This window comes from Lactuca sativa, chromosome 1 (assembly GCF_002870075.4).
Source record: "Lactuca sativa cultivar Salinas chromosome 1, Lsat_Salinas_v11, whole genome shotgun sequence".
NCBI lineage: Eukaryota > Viridiplantae > Streptophyta > Magnoliopsida > Asterales > Asteraceae > Lactuca > Lactuca sativa.
In genome coordinates this window covers 4,803,012-4,821,432 of record NC_056623.2, presented here as the reverse complement: position 1 = coordinate 4,821,432, position 18,421 = coordinate 4,803,012, and positions in this window count along the sequence as shown.

Below are 18,421 nucleotides of genomic sequence, written 5' to 3'. Positions count from 1 at the left end.
CATCAAATATAACAGAAAACAACCCATGGCTCTAATACCATTGTTGGGTTTGGTTATACTACAACATCCTATGGTGCACATACAACACTAAAAGCTTTAGATCTATGTTTTCTCTAATTATACATGTAATATTGTTTCCAAAGATTTAAGCCTACAACTGATATAAACAACTTAGAATTCAGTTATAGAGTTACCTCTTTGTTGTAGCTTGTAGTTTTGGCCTTTAAGAACTTGGTTCCCCAAATGTTGCACCGCAAACGTTTCACAACACACATAGGACAAAGGAGAACTTGAGAGAGGAAATAATAGCACCCAAAATCGGCTCTATGATCTCCAAGATCACTTTTGTAAAACTTGTGCAACTAGTTCAACGATTATAGGCTAAGGGGATACATATTTCTACTTTAGGAGTCCAAGAGTCATGTGTAACCCTAATTCCTACACTTGGACTTGTAATGGATTAACACCTTATGGAACTTATAAGCTTATCCCACCACTAATAATCCACCTTGGATTATTAGCCCAACTTATTTGTATCATTGATTTACACAATCAACCCTTATATATTTAATTAGTCTCTTTTGATCACCAAATTAATTTCAAATTAATTCTTGATCAATACTAATTAAATCATATGATTTCAGATTAATATATTAGAGCTTATAATATATTAATAAATCATAAATAACCTCTTACTCAAGTATCCATCCTATCAAATTGTCCTGGTGATATGCAACCTGAATGGACCAGGCTACTCTGGGGTCATGTACATACCAATGATAGTTCTGGTCTTAGACACCTAATCCAACATTAATTTGGTACGATGGTCATACCAGGAGTAGGCTGGAGTTACACGATCGGAAACCAAACCCTAATTTGAGGGTTTTGAACCCTATTTAAGCTCCTTGACTTCCCCAAAACCTTTCCATTCTCAGTCTCCATCCCTTCATTGTCTTCCCTTGAAACCTTAACCCTAGTTTGAGACTTGTGAGTTAAAGAAGGAATTTTTTGAGTGCTTTGGAGTGTCCTTGGTTTACCTTGGAGAAGAATGAGCTTATTGGAGAAATATTAGTTGCATTAGAGCTTATTGATCTAGGCCTTGTTCACCTTGATCTTTCATCTGGAGGTATAAACTTGAATCTTGATGATGCATTTGTTAGATCTAGCTAGTTTTGGGTGTTGTAAAATTTTGGTCACTTTAGTGCATATTTTAGATCTTGAAAGTTTGTGACCTTGTTATGGATAAAGTTGGAGTTGGAAAACTTTATCCATCTAAACATCATTTTGATCCAGTTCTGAAGTTTGGAGATTTGGAATTAATGGATTAAGTTGAGAAAGATGCACTTTTGGTCCCCTTGAGACTTAAAGACTAGAACTTGGCTGTTTGGACCATTCTAATGGATAAAGTTGGAAGCTTTATCCATTATGGACAAATTAGGAACCATAAAAATTTGATATTGGTCCCTCTATCCCTTTCATGCAAGAGTTATGATGTCTTAATGGATTAATAAGTCAGGGTTTTAGCTTTTGGACCTTTTCTAGCCATGGAAAGTCATAAAGGTGGAAACTTTATGACTTAAGTCGATGTTTTGAGTCTAGATTTGAGCTCAGGAAAAAAGGTCTTAAGAGATAAAGTGCTTAATCATGTTAGGGTCAACTAGCGTATACCGGGGGTACCTAAGAGTACGCTTGGTGTACTGGACTTAAATCGCATACGTTGGGCGTAAGTAGAGTACACTGGGTGTACACAACCAGTCTTGGACTTTGACTGTCATTGACTTTTGTTAATAGTTGAATTTTAACCAAGTTTGACTTTGGTCAAACTTGAGGATTTTAGCCGATTGATTAAGATTCTATCTGGTTCTGGTGTTAGCGGATTCATGGGTGCAAGCAGTACATAAAAGGGATCGTATCCCAGTGCTTTAGAGTTTTTCGATTCAGGTGAGTTTTCCTCAATGTACTTTTGGGTCGAAGGCACCAATGTCGGCCACCAGGTTATGTATCCTGGTATATAGGATGTTATTATGTTGTAGTGATATGTTAGACCTGTATCTTGGTATATAGGATGTTGCTATGCGGTAGTGATCTGTAGACCTACCTGTTTGTCTGTTGATTGGTTATATGTTTATCTAATGCATATGTTGATATAGTGTGGTTGGGTTGAGACTTTATTTCTTTGTGCTGCCAGTCAATAAACCCGAGGCAATCCAACTGGGAGGTTGTGGGCCAACGCAATCCAACCAAGAGGTTGTAGACCCAATATGTAGTATGTATAGAAATTCAATCGGGAGGTTGTGGGCTAGGGCAATCCAAACAAAAGGTTGTGGGCCAGGAATAATCCAACTAAGAGGTTGTGGACCTGAGGGTATTCCAGTTTGATGGCTGATTGGAGCCCAACATGCATGATTATATATGTTATATGTTTTTGTGGTGGTACTTTAGGGAACTTACTAAGCTTCGTGCTTACAATTTGGTTTCATGTTTTTTGTTACTTCAGATGATCGGGACAAGGTGAAGGCTTGTTCATGTACATCCTTCAATTTTTATGAGATTTGATTTTAGGATGCTCTGATTTGTGACTATTGACACTTTGGAAACTATGTTTTTAAGCATCTATGGTTTTGGGTTGTTTTTGAAAATTGAAAATTTACCGTGATTTTTGGGATGCTACACCTGTGCTTTCAATAGTACGAACTTAATACTACCTTCCATACCTATCCATACTTTCCGTAAGAATAATCACAATTGCTCTAAGTCACTTCACTATAGAATATCTCAAAAGCCCTATGTTAAACATCATACATGTTTCGTTATAGCACTCCCTAGGCTTCCTATGAATCCTTATCTCACTTGCTTCTACAATACTACGAACCCTTACCAACACCGCCGGTTTCCTTAAGCATGTAAATTATACACAAAACAGGATCAAATAAAGCGTCGAATAAATTATTCTACCCTAAGCCCAAAACCAAACAAGGAACATGAAATAAGGTTAAATCAATCATTCTAGGTTTATATGATCCTAATTGTATACAAATTTTAAACATACACTTAGCAATTATCTTTGGTAATATTGACTCAATAAAATGCATAACATCCTATTCCTCTGAGGCTACAAGGCATCACACAAATCATGCAATTCTATCGTATAATTCCTGAAGGTATCTTTAGCCCTATTCTAACATGCAATTCACATAATCACATAATACAAATGTATGGCATTTTGGGAATCACTTAATTGCACTAGATTGATAGCACGCATCACACCCCTTTCTTTGGAAAAATGTTTTTATAAAATTCATTTTCTTTCAAACAAAGATTATTAATTCCTCTATTTGATTTTAGACACACCCAAGAGTGTGTCTGGAAACCTCAAACCAAGGATCTGATACAAACTTATAAAGTTCCATAAAATACTAATAACAACTTTCCTTTTTAAACCATCAAAACCATACAAACACTTGTTTAAAACCAATCATAGTAAAATGCAAATCTCAAACATCAAAGTAACATGATAATAATCAATGTGGAAAAAGCAATCAAGGGGTGTTGTGCGGTCAAGCGAAGCCCTTCCCTTTGGAACTAGAAGTACTAAAAATATTTAAGCCAAAAAACTATAAGCACAAATCTTAGTGATTTTCCTCCTCCCCCCACAAAATACCACATACTACACATTACATTGGGCCCCGCCCATCATATCGGGCTTTGGCCACATATATGGCCCTGCCTATCATACAAACGGGCCCTATCCAGCATACAAACGGGCCCACCTAGCATAAAAATGGGCCTAACCCAACATACAAATGGTTCCATCCCATCACAATGCAAGGTCACACAGACAGCTAGCGTCCTACATGGCATCGTAAGAAGTCCCACCTTTCTCACGAAGTCAGCTAACCTACACCTCAATGCCACGAGATAGGTGATGTCACTCACCTATTGAATCAAACAAGGTCCCACCTTAGTATGTACTCTAGAACTAGCAATTTAACCAAAATTCAACCCATATCAACAAGTCAACCGTCAAAGTCAACAGTCAACAGTCAGCATCACCATCAGCTGACCCTCACATCGTGACAAGCCTATAGTTACATCATGGGAAAACGAACTCAGCTGATCATAAAATCGGTCATGATTCAACTCAGTCTCATTCAAATTTATGGTTACATCGTGATATCCATGCCATCACGTCATGACAACGTCCGTCCAAAATAGTCGATGAACCCTCATCGTCATGTCATGACACCACATGGTCACGTCGTAAGAACCACACTAGGGCAGCTTAATGCATTAAGGCCCTTATCTATTAAGCCAATCATCCTAACATATCAAAGGGATTTTTTACCCCCAAAACCTTCTAAATATCAGTGCTTTATAGAGATACATGTCCAATGCATGTCTTGAACTCAAGATATGTCAAAATGGTGGAAATGGAACCAAAATCACATGCATGGATTCAAAACTACACCAGATTCCAGATCCAAAGCATATGACCTTCAAGGGACCTCAAAGATCCATAAAGTTGCCAACTGTACGAAATGCTTCCACCCAAACTTTCTGAAATGTAGTTAAAAGGGACAAAAGGCATAGATCTGAAAACTTAAAGCATAAAGATTGGAACTTTATTACTAACAAAGGTCTAGAAAATGCATAATGAAGCTTGAAAACTGGCCAGGATGCCCCCCTTCACCACAAAATCCTTCTTTTTCTTAAAAAACAACCAAGAACACTAAGATGACCTAAAAATGGAGGATATGGATTAGGGTTTCTTCAGAGGAGAGGGGTTAGGAGGTGATGGAGGCTGAGGGTGGAGAAAACCCTAACCCTCACTTCCTTTGAATAGAGCCTAAGCCCGGAAATTAGGGTTTTCCCCTTATCAGTTGTCACGTAGTGAGAAATATAGTGTCACATCATGACACCTCAGCAATAAAACGTGCCTCATATCTCCATGCCACGTCGTGATGATACCTTTATCACGTCGAGGACAACACAAAAAATATAATTTAATTTAATGTAATGCCTTATTTTGAATTGTTCCCATGTTGGGATGGTGATTAGGGATTGGGTATTAGTAGGCTTCATGTAACGCCCGTAGATCAGGGCTAGTGAATTTAGAGACGATAAGCGTCAAAAATGACTTTTTGATGAAAGATTAATTAGAATGATTAATCTTAACTAAGTTATAGTATATGTTACAAGGATTCCGTACACATAAAGAACGCCGAAATCCGAGTTATAACGAAGAAGTTATGGTCTGTCGAAGTTTCGCGACAAAACCAGCATGACACAACGCGACGTAAAAAGTGAATTTATGTTAGAGCGATATTTAGCCTTAGCAATCTAAATGAAAGTCATAGAATACGTTAAACCATGAGCTTGCACAACAAGAACGTCAAAATCTGACTTCGTATGAGGAAGTTATGATTTTTCTAAGTTTCAACTTAGCAGTATGCAGCCCGAATACTCGATTTGAGATCGAGCGGTTTTTAGCCGAAACAATCTAAACGAGAATCGAAGATCTCGTTAATTGTAGTGCAACGATGAAAAGATAAGCGAAAACGGACGTCGGATGAAGAAGTTATGAATTTACAACGGAGTTTTCCTGTCCCGGCCTACTAAAAATCAATAATAAAAATAAATTCAAAATTAGCCGACGGAGTCTAAACGAAAGTTGTAGACCGTAGTCTCACCTACGCGGGGATATAAAGAACGTTGAAAACGGAGTTCGTATGAGGAAGATATGAATTTTTGAAGTTTATTCAATATTTTCGATATTTAATTTAATTATAAAATACCGATATTATCCGAAGGGGGGGGGGAGTCAGCGATCCTATCCAGGTTACGCCCAGCGTAAATCGAAGTTCCAGACCCTTATAAAAGGATGTCGAGGGCATCCGAGTTCTTTGCTCATTTCTTCCATTTCTCTCTCGTTTTTGCATCGTACTTCGTGCAAGAATTATCCCGAAGCCCCGGTATCATTCCCGAGCCCCGAAGCAAGTCCCGAGGCCCCGAAGATTCCGAGAAGTGCAATTCCCGAGCCGAATTAGCTATGAAATACGTGCTATGTGTTATATATTATTTGTCTATTTGAGATGGGCTTGGAATTGATGTTTTTATACGGGTGTTAAATGATTTAAACTGTGTTTGTATTTATATCTACAAAAATGTTGGGCAGAACATGGGTAGAATGGAGTAGTTGGTGATGATGCGAATTCGTGCCTATTTAGTAAGCCTTGGTGACGATGCGACTTCGTGCATATTTGATAAACCTTGGTGACTATTTGACTTCATGCCTGTTGTGTAAACCCTGGTGACTATGAGATGTAGTGCCTATTGTGTAAACCTTGGTGACTATGAGACGTAGTGCCTATTGTCTAAACCCTGGTGACTATGCGACGTAGTGCCTGTTGTATAAACCGTGGTAGCAAATGGACTTGTGCCAGTTCCTTACGTAAATCCTTAAGAATGAATGAATGAAGGATAGTTGGTTCTTAGGGTAAACCCTTAAGAAAATAAAGGAAATATGGGGATGGGCATTTGGGTGATTGTTTGATAATTGAATATAATAAATGTATTATTGTGGGTTGAAAACCCTATATGCTCACCAGGCTCCCAAGCCTGACCCACTCAGTTTTCTTTGCATTACAGGTAATGGTGCAAGAGTATAAGTTGGTGGACATGACGAGAGATTTTGGATTATAGATCAGTAGTTATAAATAACTGTTGTAAGGTCTATTTTCTATTGTTTATGCTTTTGGTCTGTATCGAAACATGACATCCCGAGATTTTGTTATTTAATGAAAATAGATTTCTCTAAGAAATGCTTTGATAAATTTTATTTTATCATATTTTATTTTGGGAACAAATTCCACAACTCTTTTAATCAAAGGATTACTCTGATTTTATAAAAACAAAGCATAAACAAATCGGTCTTTTTTGGCCGTGAAATTGGGGATGTCACAGTTGGTATCAAAGCATTAGTTTAAGCGGACTAAGAATTTGTAGGATTTCTAGACTTAAACTTTGAATGCTAAGCGATGATTGTGAGATTAGTGTCTACCATATTTTAGACACGAGCACTAGTATATTTTAGGAAAATTGCCTAAAATGCTTTTATGTGCTAAATGTTATATGTTTTCCATATATGATATTATTTGTTCGGATCTATGGTCGGTTGCTGACCGGATCTGGAAACCTTATGTGTGTAGGATTCTAAACGTACGTTTATGATATTAGAACTAGCATGTAAATGTTTTGGAGTGATAAGGATGAGTTGAATATCTATCGTGAATGAGGATCTAATTTCACCTTATTCGATGTATAGATCAAAAATGGTGAGAACGAGGAGTCGAGTTGGAAATGCTGATGAAAACAGGAATCAAATACCAGTGATTGAGCAAATACCTGGTGTAGCAGCAGCACCTGGACCAATGACAATGGCCGGAATTCAAGTGATGATCCAGGCAATGTTGGATCATCAGATGGAAGAAACTAGACGTCTGATTAGGTAGAATCGCGAAGAATTGTCAATTCAAGTTGAAGAGCCCAAAGTAAATGGAGGGAAATCTGAAGGAGGAAACTATAGTGGGACCATTCGTCAAGCCAACCCACCAATAGTTCGCCAAAACAACCAGGATGGAGGAAATGACGGACGTGGATGCAAGTACAAGGATTTCATGGCATCCAAACCGCCGTGTCTTTCTGGGAGCCCGACACCGGTGCAAGTCATGGACTGGATCTCCGAGATGGAGACAATGTTCAAAAGTTACGAGTGTAGCAATAGACAGAAGACCGCTCTTGCAATTCCTCTGTTAAAATCTGGAGTACTGAGCTGGTGGAAGTTACCGGTTGGTTCGATGCCCAAGGGGGAAGCCAACAAGATGTCTTGGGAAGAGTTCGTGGTGCAACTGGAAATGCAATACTGCTCTGAGCAGGATCTTCTGGAAATCAACAATGAATTCCAGAATCTGAAAAAGGGAAAATTGAGCGTCATTGAGTACGCTACATGCTTTACGGAGAATATGAAGCTTATTCCATACCTAATTCCAACGGAACTTTCCAAGGTCAACAAGTTTTCCAATGGATTACCAGCGGACTTTGGTCCGATAGTCAAACAAGCAACCACTCTGAAAACCGCCATCTGGACACCCAAAAATGTTGAGACCCAAATAAAAGAAAAGGGTCTGGAGAGAGCTGAAGTTGGAGAGAAAAGGAAACATGAAGGATCTTCAATGATCAACAAAGAAACAAAATTCTCGAAATCTGGAGGAAGAGATGAAGCTAAGTAGTGTAAGAAGTGTAAAAAGAAACACTTCGGGAAGTGTAACGAGGAGACGACCTGCTAAAAATGTGGGAAGACAGGACATTTCGCTAACAAATGCGCAACTAACAAAAAGGTGTGCTATGGATGTAACGAAGAAGGGCATATTTCTAGAGACTGCCCAAAGAAAAACACACCGCCACAGCCAAGGGCATTCCACATGCTCCTCGACGAAGAAGAAAACGATGGGAGGATTAAAAGATGAAGACTTCATATTAATATATAAAGTCTGTTTTAGGAAGCATAGCCTGTTAGAGGCATAGTATAGGGTGAACTTGAACTTTTGTATAATAGTTTCAAGAATTAATATAAACCTTGGTTTTGTTATCTGATGTGTTGAATGATTATATGATTTATGTATGGTGACTTGGTTAACTGCGAGACAATACTTGGGACGAGTATGAGTAGGTGTGAATGGTAGTAGAGATCTATACTACTTGAAGCATAGGACTCACGCTTGGATGGGAAGTCAAGGTTACCAAGAAGCTAGTAATTGATTATGTTTTATTCAAGTATGTCATTACCATTGTTTTGGTAATGACTAGTAAGATGGTTGTTATTCCGACCGTAGTGGTCATATCAATTGAGTCCGATTACGATGAGAGGTCATCAGGACACGACCCATCGGTCTGTTACAATAGATAAAGGAAAGTATTTATCCAAAGAAGAAGAAGAAGGAGTCCACAATAAGGACTTATTTGGTAACTCTGAAGTTATGATTGAAAGTATAGCATAGTACGGAAAGTAGATGCAAGATTTGGGCATCGTTTGTAGTAAAAAAAGCCATAGAGTTAAACACTCTTTCAAGGAAACATAAAAGTTACGGTTATTACCTAGGATGAAAAAATAATGTGTGGAATCATTATGCAAGCCCTGTTTCGTTGATGATTCCGGGACGTAATCATTCTAAGGGGAGATAATTATAACGCCCGTAGATCAGGGCTAGTCAATTTAGAGACGATAAGCGTCAAAAATGACTTTTTTATGAAAGATTATTTAGAATGATTAATCTTAACTAAGTTATAGTATATGTTACAAGGATTCCATACATATAAAGAACGCCGAAATCCGAGTTATAACGAAGAAGTTATGGCCTGTCGAAGTTTCGCGACAAAACCGGCACGACACAGCGCGACGTAAAAAGTGAATTTATGTTAGAGCGATATTTAGCCTTAGTGATCTAAACGAGAGTCATATAATACGTTAAACCGTGAGCGTGCATAACAAAAATGTCCAAGTCTGACTTCGTATGAGGAAGTTAATATTTTTCTAAGTTTCGACTTAGTAGTATGCAACCCGAATACTCGATTTGAAATCGAGCGGGTTTTAGCCGAAACAATCTAAACGAGAATCGAATATCTCGTTAATTGTAGTGCAACGATGAAAAGATAGGCGAAAACGGACGTCGGATAAAAAAGTTATGAATTTATAACGGAGTTTTCCTGTCCCGGCCTACTAAAAATAAATAATAAAAATAAATTCAAAATGAGCCGACGGAGTCAAAACGAAAGTTGTAGAGCGTATTCTCACCTACGCGGGGATATAAAGAACGTCGAAAACGAAGTTTGTATGAGGAAGATATGAATTTTTGAAGTTTATTAAATATTTTCGATATTTAATTTAATTATGAAATACCGATATTATCCGAAGAGGGGGAGTCGGCGGTCCTATTCAGATTATGCCCAACGTAACTAGGATTTACGCCCAGCGTAAATTGAAGTTCCAGAGCCTTATAAAAGGATGTCGAGGGCATCCGAGTTCTTTGCTCATTTCTTCCATTTCTATCCCGTTTTTGCATCGTTTTTCGTGCAAGAATTATCCTGAAGCCCCGGTATCATTCCAGAGGCCCCGAAGATTCCGAGAAGTGCAATTCCCGAGCCGAATTAGCTATGAAATACGTGCTATGTGTTATATATTATTTGTCTATTTGAGATGGGCTTGGAATTGCTGTTTTTATACGGGTGTTAAATGATTTAAACTGTGTTTGTATTTATATCTACAAAAATGTTGGGCAGAACATGGGTAGAATGGAGTAGTTGGTGATGATGCGACTTCGTGCCTATTTAGTAAGCCTTGGTGACGATGCGACTTCGTGCCTATTTGATAAACCTTGGTGACTATTTGACTTCGTGCCTGTTGTGTAAACCCTGGTGACTATGAGCATAGTGCCTATTGTGTAAACCTTGGTGACTATGAGACGTAGTGCCTATTGTATAAACCCTGGTGACTATGCGAAGTAGTGCCTGTTGTATAAACCGTGGTAGCAAATGGACTTGTGCCAGTTCCTTACGTAAATCCTTAAGAATGAATGAATGAAGGATAGTTAGTTCTTAGGGTAAACACTTGAGAAAATAAAGGAGATATGGGGATGGGTATTTGGGTGATTGTTTGATAATTGAATATAATAAATGTATTATTGTGGGTTGAAAACCCTATATGCTCACTAGGCTCCCAAGCCTGACCCACTCAGTTTTCTTTGCATTACAAGTAATGGCGCAAGAGTATGAGTTGGTGGACATGACGAGAGATTTTGGATTATAGATCAGTAGTTATAAATAACTGTTGTAAGGTCTATTTTATATTGTTTATGCTTTTGGTCTGTATCGAAACATGACATCCCGAGATTTTGTTATTTAATGAAAATAGATTTCTTTAAGAAATGCTTTGATAAATTTTATTTTATCATATTTTATTTTGGGAACAAATTCCTCAACTCTTTTAATCAAAGGATTACTCATATTTTATAAAAACAAAGCATAAACAAATCGGTCTTTTCTGGCCGTGAAATTAGGGATGTCACACTTCAGACCATTGGGTAATTGCGATTCAGGCTCAGTTGGGGTTGGATAAGGTATTTCGGATGGTTCGGGTATTCGTTTTGTGTTTTGGAATCAAAGGGCATTTTGGTAATTTTTCAGCTTGGGCTTTTATGGAAAGTGGATTCTTGTTCAGGATATCTTATGGCGAGTATGAATTGATAATAATGTTGAGCGTCTCGATACTTTTCCGTGGATATAAGGATGTTTGGATGCGAAATTGTATTGAGAAAGTTATGGTATTTGCATGAATTAGGTTTTGAGGGAAAACTCGAGTACGCGGGGGGTACCAAGGTGTTATGCAGGGCATACCGAGGAAAAGGGAGTTACGCAAGGTGTAGCTGGAGAAACGCGCAATGTAGGTGCGAGGTTGGGTCGGGGTGTGAGGCCTCGTATGCTGCGCATACGAGGTGGTACATTGGGCGTACAAGGGGCAGGTTAAAAAACCTGATCATATGTTGTACCTTATATAAGCATAATGTTAGTTTCTTTATTTATTTTCTAATTCATCCCCCACCCTCTAAAACCCAAGAAATCATCCTTAAGCCTTCATGGTGGCATTTTGAGCTTGTGATGTCCATTTTTGGTGTGTTTGGTCCATTTCTAAGAAGATGGAGTTTGGTACAAGGATGGAAATCAAGGAAGAGCTTATGGATCTTGCTTATGTGTCTCATTTCTAGCTTGTTGGAGGTAAAAAGCTTTGAACTGGATCCTTGATGTCTTAGATCTATAGTTTGTAAGTTTTGGTTCATTTTGGTCCCAAGAATGAGATCTAGTGGTCTTGATTCCAATCTAGGAGCTTTGAGTTGCCCCTCTTAGTGTTTCTGAGGTTCAAGGTCCATAAATTTGGTACCTTTAGAGTTTAAAACCATCCATGTTTGATTTAGGGTCCTTTTCATGAAAGTAGAATGCTACTCTTTAAGATTGGGTCTTTTGGTGCATGTAAAGTCACCAAGTCAGTGACTTTATGGTTCTAGACGTTCATTTAGAAGTGGATTTTTGGTTTGGACTTATGGGATCAAGCATTAAGAGCTTAATAAATGTTTTGGCTCAATGGAGGAGTAGGTTGGGCATACAAGTCTGTACGTGTAACGTACAAGCCTAATTGCCTATACGCTTAACTTATAGCTGAGTACACTGCGCGTATTGAGATAGGAGAAGTTTTGCTTATTGGGCTTCGGTGTGGGCTATCTGTTGGGCTTATTTATCTTGGGCTCTGTTGGGCCATTAGGTTTTGGTCTGATAGTGATATTGGGAAGGCCCACGAAGGGATTTGGGGCCAGTTTTGTAAAATTGGGCCATGGTTTGGGCCACGAGTGGTTTTTGGTGTTTTTGGCTTGAGTGTTTAAGTATTAATCGGCCATCGGAATGCAAAGTTTTTTGGGGCCCAATTTGGAAAATTGAGCCATTTGTTGATTAATTGGCCTTTGGGCCTTACAGATTATAGTTGGGACCATAGATTTGGACAAGGCTAGGTTAGGGGTAAAATGGTATTTTTTTCCCCATGTATGGAGTTGTGGTTATGGATTGGAACCCAATTGTTAAATGGGTATTGTTTTGTTATTGGTAGTTTGAGGATCTGTCAGCCAGCAGCCAAGGGTTTTCTGTATGATTCAGCAGTGCGAGGTGAGTCTTCTAACTATATCTATGGGTTAAAGGCACCAATGCCAGCCCATTACATGTATGTGGAATGCTAGTTTTCTCTGTGATACTTGCATGGAAGACCCCAAGGGGAGCCCGTGGCAATTGGATGTCAAACCATGGGGTAGCCCATGGCATTCTAGGTAAAGACAATGGGGGAGCCCATGGAATTCCAGATAAAGACCATCAGGGGAGCCCATGGAAACTATATGTATGTTGCTTGATTATCTATGGATGTATGTTGTATGGTATTTTGGGGAAATCACTAAGCTTTGTGCTTACGGCGTTCAGTTTATGTTTCAGGTATTTCGGTTTTCAATTGGAAGAGCTCTGGATGATTGCAGAGCACACACCACATGTTTTCGTATTCTATAAACTATTTTGATTTGATGATGTTATGTTAAAGGTTACCTTGGTTTTTGGGAAGAATGTGTATTAACGATTTATAAATCTAAAAACAAAAAAAAAATTATGGTGTGATTTTCAGGTCATTACAAGTTGGTATCGGAGCCTTGGTTTAAGGCATTCAGACATACTCTTAGGTGTGTCTGAACTCAAACTGAGGATTGGTAAAGTTTTCAAAAAGTAAAGCATTTTCAATAAAAGAGTTTTTTAAGATAACAGAAGGGTGTGGCGCATGCAATCAGGCGATCTCAAGTAAGTTTTCCCAAAATACCCATACATGTTATCTGTTATGATTTGATTTATGAATCTTTGAATTTCATGCTAATTAGGACTATGGATCTGCTCAGTTCTTGCATGATAGAATGCTAGGAACGATGCATTTGTATGTATATTGTATGAGTTGGTAGACTTGCATGCTAGCGCTGATTAGTTAGTGGTAGTTTGGCTTGTTTTGTGATACCTTGTTGTATTGGGTGAATTGGATGTTATGTTGAGATGGGAATATCTATTGGAATTAGTAATTGCTAAGTGTATGCTTTAAAAACTGTATATGGTTAGAATCTTTTATCCCTAGAATAATTGATTGCCTTATTTCCTGTTCCTTGTCAGGTTGTGGTTCTACGGTAGAGTATGTTATTCGACAGCCTATTTGATCCTGTTCTGTGTATAATTTCCATGCATAAGGAAACCAACAGTAAGAGTGGAATTTCTAGCATAAGTAGTGGTGTGTGGTTTGAATCTTATATAATAGTTCTATGGATTGAAGTGTTACTGCACGAATGTTATTTGCTTTGTGCTTTGTGGAACTCTTAAATTATGGGAATCAGCTACTAAGTGAATATGATGGTATTCATGAGGTGGATGATTGGCATTATGGGGAGTTCATCAGCAGTTGATGGAAGGGTGAGGTTGGGAACCTAGGAGGGCCTAAGGACTGCTTCAATAGATTTTGTTGCGCTGTTTAGTGAGTTTTGGGGGGCATAATATTAAGAAGGTGACCTAAAGGATTCAGGATGATTCTTAAGGAAGGTATGGATAGGTGTGGAAGGTAGTATTGGGCCCGTACTACTGAAAGCATAGGATCCACACTCGAATTGGGGAGAGTCTTGGAGAATCTAAGAAGCCTGTGGTAAGACGAGTCTTGAACATGTTATGATCTTTTGCATGTTGAATATCAATTTGGTGATGAGCCCCAGAAAGAAGGTTCGTGTTCGATTTCTGGCTCAAGTGAAGGTACTTAGTCGATTAGGAGCAGATGCGGGAATTCATCTCGTAGGAGATTACCCGCGGTATTTGGAGCAAAATTTTGTGATCTTTGGTTTATTTAAGAAAGGAATTCCGGAGATCTTGGATGAGCGCTTGGGCGTGATCCGCGCCGAGGTTTTGGCTATCATCGGAGCTCGCACTGTATCTTTTGTGAGCGGGAGATCGATTAGGAACACCTGGGGAAGAGGAGGTCAGATCAGGTGCAAGCAGGGGAGGGTCCCCGAAAGAGATCCAAGACTTCAAATCAGCGACTGAGGGGCCAGCAGGGTCGGGGTCAGTGCAGCATGTGCGAGAAACTGCATGATGGAGTTTGTCATTCCAAGGGTATAGGTTGCTACAACTATAGCAGGATCGATCATGTTAGCAGGGATTCTCCTCAGGGGAAAACCCGTTATGTTTTCTCTGTGACCAAGTGGACCACAAGAGGGCCGCCTGTCCGAGGAGAAGGGGAGGAGCAGTGAGCGCGCCCGCTCAGACTATTTTGCAGATCACTGATAGTCATGAGGGTAGGGCAGGAGCCCCAGCTGAGAGGAGCCGCTCATTGCAGTGTTAGACAGGAGAGGTCCATGCTCCGTCAGGTGATTTTGCGGGCAACTTATCTTTTTGGTTCTTTTCGGTTGTTATCAGTATTCATGTTGCTTGGGATTTGATATTGATTTGGGTAAGTGTTATCTTCGATTTATTGATATGTTATCATTGGGGTATATATTTGAGAATTGATTTATATCTTTTGCATGTCATGAATTATTAGTGGGTTATTGAGGGTTGTATCTTCTGTAGTGGGTTGCAATGTGTTCAATTGATATTCTAGGTTTGGTCGAGATCGGTTCAAGGGAATTCTGTGGAAGCTATATGGTCAAGATTCAACGATTTAGTTCTCTAGTACTCGTCAAGGTTCAATGGTTATAGTATTTTTCACGGTAGGAGTGGAGTTGCTTATGGAAGAACTTTTAGGTTCAAGCATTGTTTTTGCTAGGAGGGGAAAGCTGGCGGGAAGATGGTAGTGTCAGTTGCATGGGTTTTTTGGTCATTAGAAGTGTTAGAGGAGCTTTATATTCGCATGGGGTGCAGTCAGTTAGAATCCAATAATTCTATGAAATTGGAAGTGGGATAAAGATCTGTCGGTTCAGGACAAGGGTTATAGTTTTTAGTCGCCATCATAAGAAATCAGGGAATTGGTATGGTATCGTGGGATGTAATCTAGATTATCAGGTGGGTTGAGATTTCAAGGGTATCCATCAGGGTTTAAGGAATCGGGTGATCAATGAGTTTGGCTAGCAATGGAACACTAGTATTGTTCAGTGTAGAGTGTGGGCGGTTCACACTATTTGAGGGAGATGGATTGGAAATCCATAAGGATTAAAAGGTGAGAAACCTTCTTTGAGTCCAAGTGAGGGATATTTAAGTGGCTGTTCAGATTGAGACTATGTTGGTGGGGGTTCAGGAAACTCCCGAGCATAGGTCAACATCTCCATTTTTATTCATATTAGGTCATGGGATTCAAATGTGTGACCTTAACTCCTGATTGGTTGCAGGATAAGGCTCAGGATGCGGGTTATTGTGTTGGTTTGAGTGTGGTAAGGCCATAAGTGGTAACCATGGTTGGTTGGAGGTGTTGTAAGACTACGATGGGATCATAACAATCACTAATTCGAGGTAAACTATTATTAGAAATGGTCGAGTGTGATGGGGAATCAGTTCATGTCTTGGGCACGTTGGTCAGGTGAGGGGTCGACAGTAATCGGAAGGTTGTGGTGTGACATGAAAGTGCAGATTCGTGAATCTTGGGTTGTGAGTGAAGTATTGAATTAGTTTTGGGTAAGATTTTGAGGAGGGTATCGCGTGTGTTTTGTGCAGGATTTCATTTTAGTGGAATAAGAATTGGGGTATCTATATGCCAAGGGCATCAATCGCATGGTTTAAGGGTAATGAATGGGTTTAGTTTTGATAGCAATTGGGTCGTTTTGTTGTGTCTTGGGTTGGTTCTGTCTGCGAGAGTGCCCCAACATGTTTGGAATCAGGAGAGGGTAGGTCGTTCGAGACCAGGTATGATATGAGACTGAAGTTGGTCTCCTGAAATTGTTTTAGCAGTAGGTTGGGTGTCGAGGTGGTTTGGGGTATTATCGCCAAATAAGGTTACTCTTGGAAGTCGCGTGGGGCTACTGTGTGTTTGTATGTATTTTAGCTCAGAAATCGGGTAGGAGTCCGGTGATTTAGATAATTGGCAGACAAGTTGGCACCAGGGAGGTCTCGGATGCCTTTGGATTAAATAATCTCAGAGCTAGGTGGCAACAAGAAGAGTCAGAGTGGTTTCAGTGATTTGAGCTTCGTGTGAGGAGTCGCTTGTATTTCTGGGTGCATGTTAAGTCACTTGCAGTTGGATTAAATAATCTCAGAGTGGCTGATTGGACCCTGTTGCACAGCACTCGTATGCGTCTAACAGTTGCAGGGAGGAATCTTCTACTCGAAGTATTATCTGAGCCTTCTATTAAGTGTAAGTATTCTGCAATTGTACATGATCAGTGGTTTTGTTCCCTTGGAAGCATCAAGATAATCAGGGCTGGAAGTATTTTTTTAGTCTAGTATTCATGAGGAAATGGTATGATAGTGGTTCAGTGTGGGCGGTTTGTTGAGAAGTCATATCAGTTTGAGGTTTCTGGTTCCGGGAAAGATAGCGGTGGTTTTTTGCGAGGGGTTTACAGTAGTTTTGTTCCCTTGGAAGCTTCAAGATAATCAAGGTTGGGAGTACTTTTTTAGTCTAGTATTCATGAGGAAATGGTATGATAGTGGTTCAGTGTAGGCGGTTTGTTGAGAAGTCATATCAGTTTGAGGTTTCGGGTTCCGGGAAAGATAGAGGTGGTTTTTTGCGAGGGGTTTAAGGTTCATTCTTTTTCAAGTTTGGTAAGTTCTGATAGGGTTCGTTTTGGTTGTCTTGGGAAGGCTGTAGTATTCTCGGGATGTGGTTATTTTGTTCAGATTTTTTGGCATGTTGAGAAAGGTAAGGACGGATTTCGTGGACAAAATCTAGTTATGTGAGGGAGAGTAGTAACGCCTTGTTTTGAATTGTTACCATATTAGGGATGGTGATTAGGGATAGGGTATTATCAGTCTTCAGGCCATTGGGTAGTTTAGATTCGGGCTCAATTGGGGTTGGATAAGGTATTTCGGATGGTTCGGGTATTCGGTTTGTGTTTTGGAATCAAAGGGCATTTTGTAATTTGTTAGTTCGGGCTTTTATAAAAAGTGGATTCTTGTTCAATATATCTTATGGAGAGTATGGATTAATAATAGTTTTGAGTGTCTCGATACCTTTCCATGAATATAAGTATGGTCGGATGCGGAATTGTATTGAGAAAGTTATGGTCTTCGCATGAATTAGGGTTTGGGGGAAAACCCTAGTACGCGATGCGAACCAAGGTGGTACACCGGGCGTACCAAGGCAAAGGGAGTTACAAAAGGCGTACTTATAGGAACGTGCAATGTAGGTGCGAGGTTGGGTCGGGGTGCGAGGCCTCGTATGCTGGGCATACGAGGTGGTACGTTGGACGTACAAGGGATAGGTTAAAAAACCTGATCATAGGGTTGTACCTTATATAAGCATAATGTTAGTCTCTTTATTCATTTTCTAAGTCATCCCCCACCCTCTAAAACCAAAGAAATCATCCTTAAGCCTTCATGGTGGCATTTTGAGCTTATGGCGTCCATTTTTGGTGTGTTTGGTCCATTTCTAAGAAAATGGAGTTTGGTGCAAGGATGGAAATCAAGGAAGAGCTTATGGATCTTGCTTATGTGTCTTATTTCCAGCTTATTGGAGGTAAAAAGCTTTGAACTTGATCATTTATGTCTTAGATATATCATTTTTGAGTTTTGGTTCATTTTGATCCCAAGAATGAGATCTAATGGTCTTGATTCCACTCTAGGAGCTTTGAGTTGCCCCTCTTAGTGTTTCTGAGGTTCAAGGTCCATAAAGTTG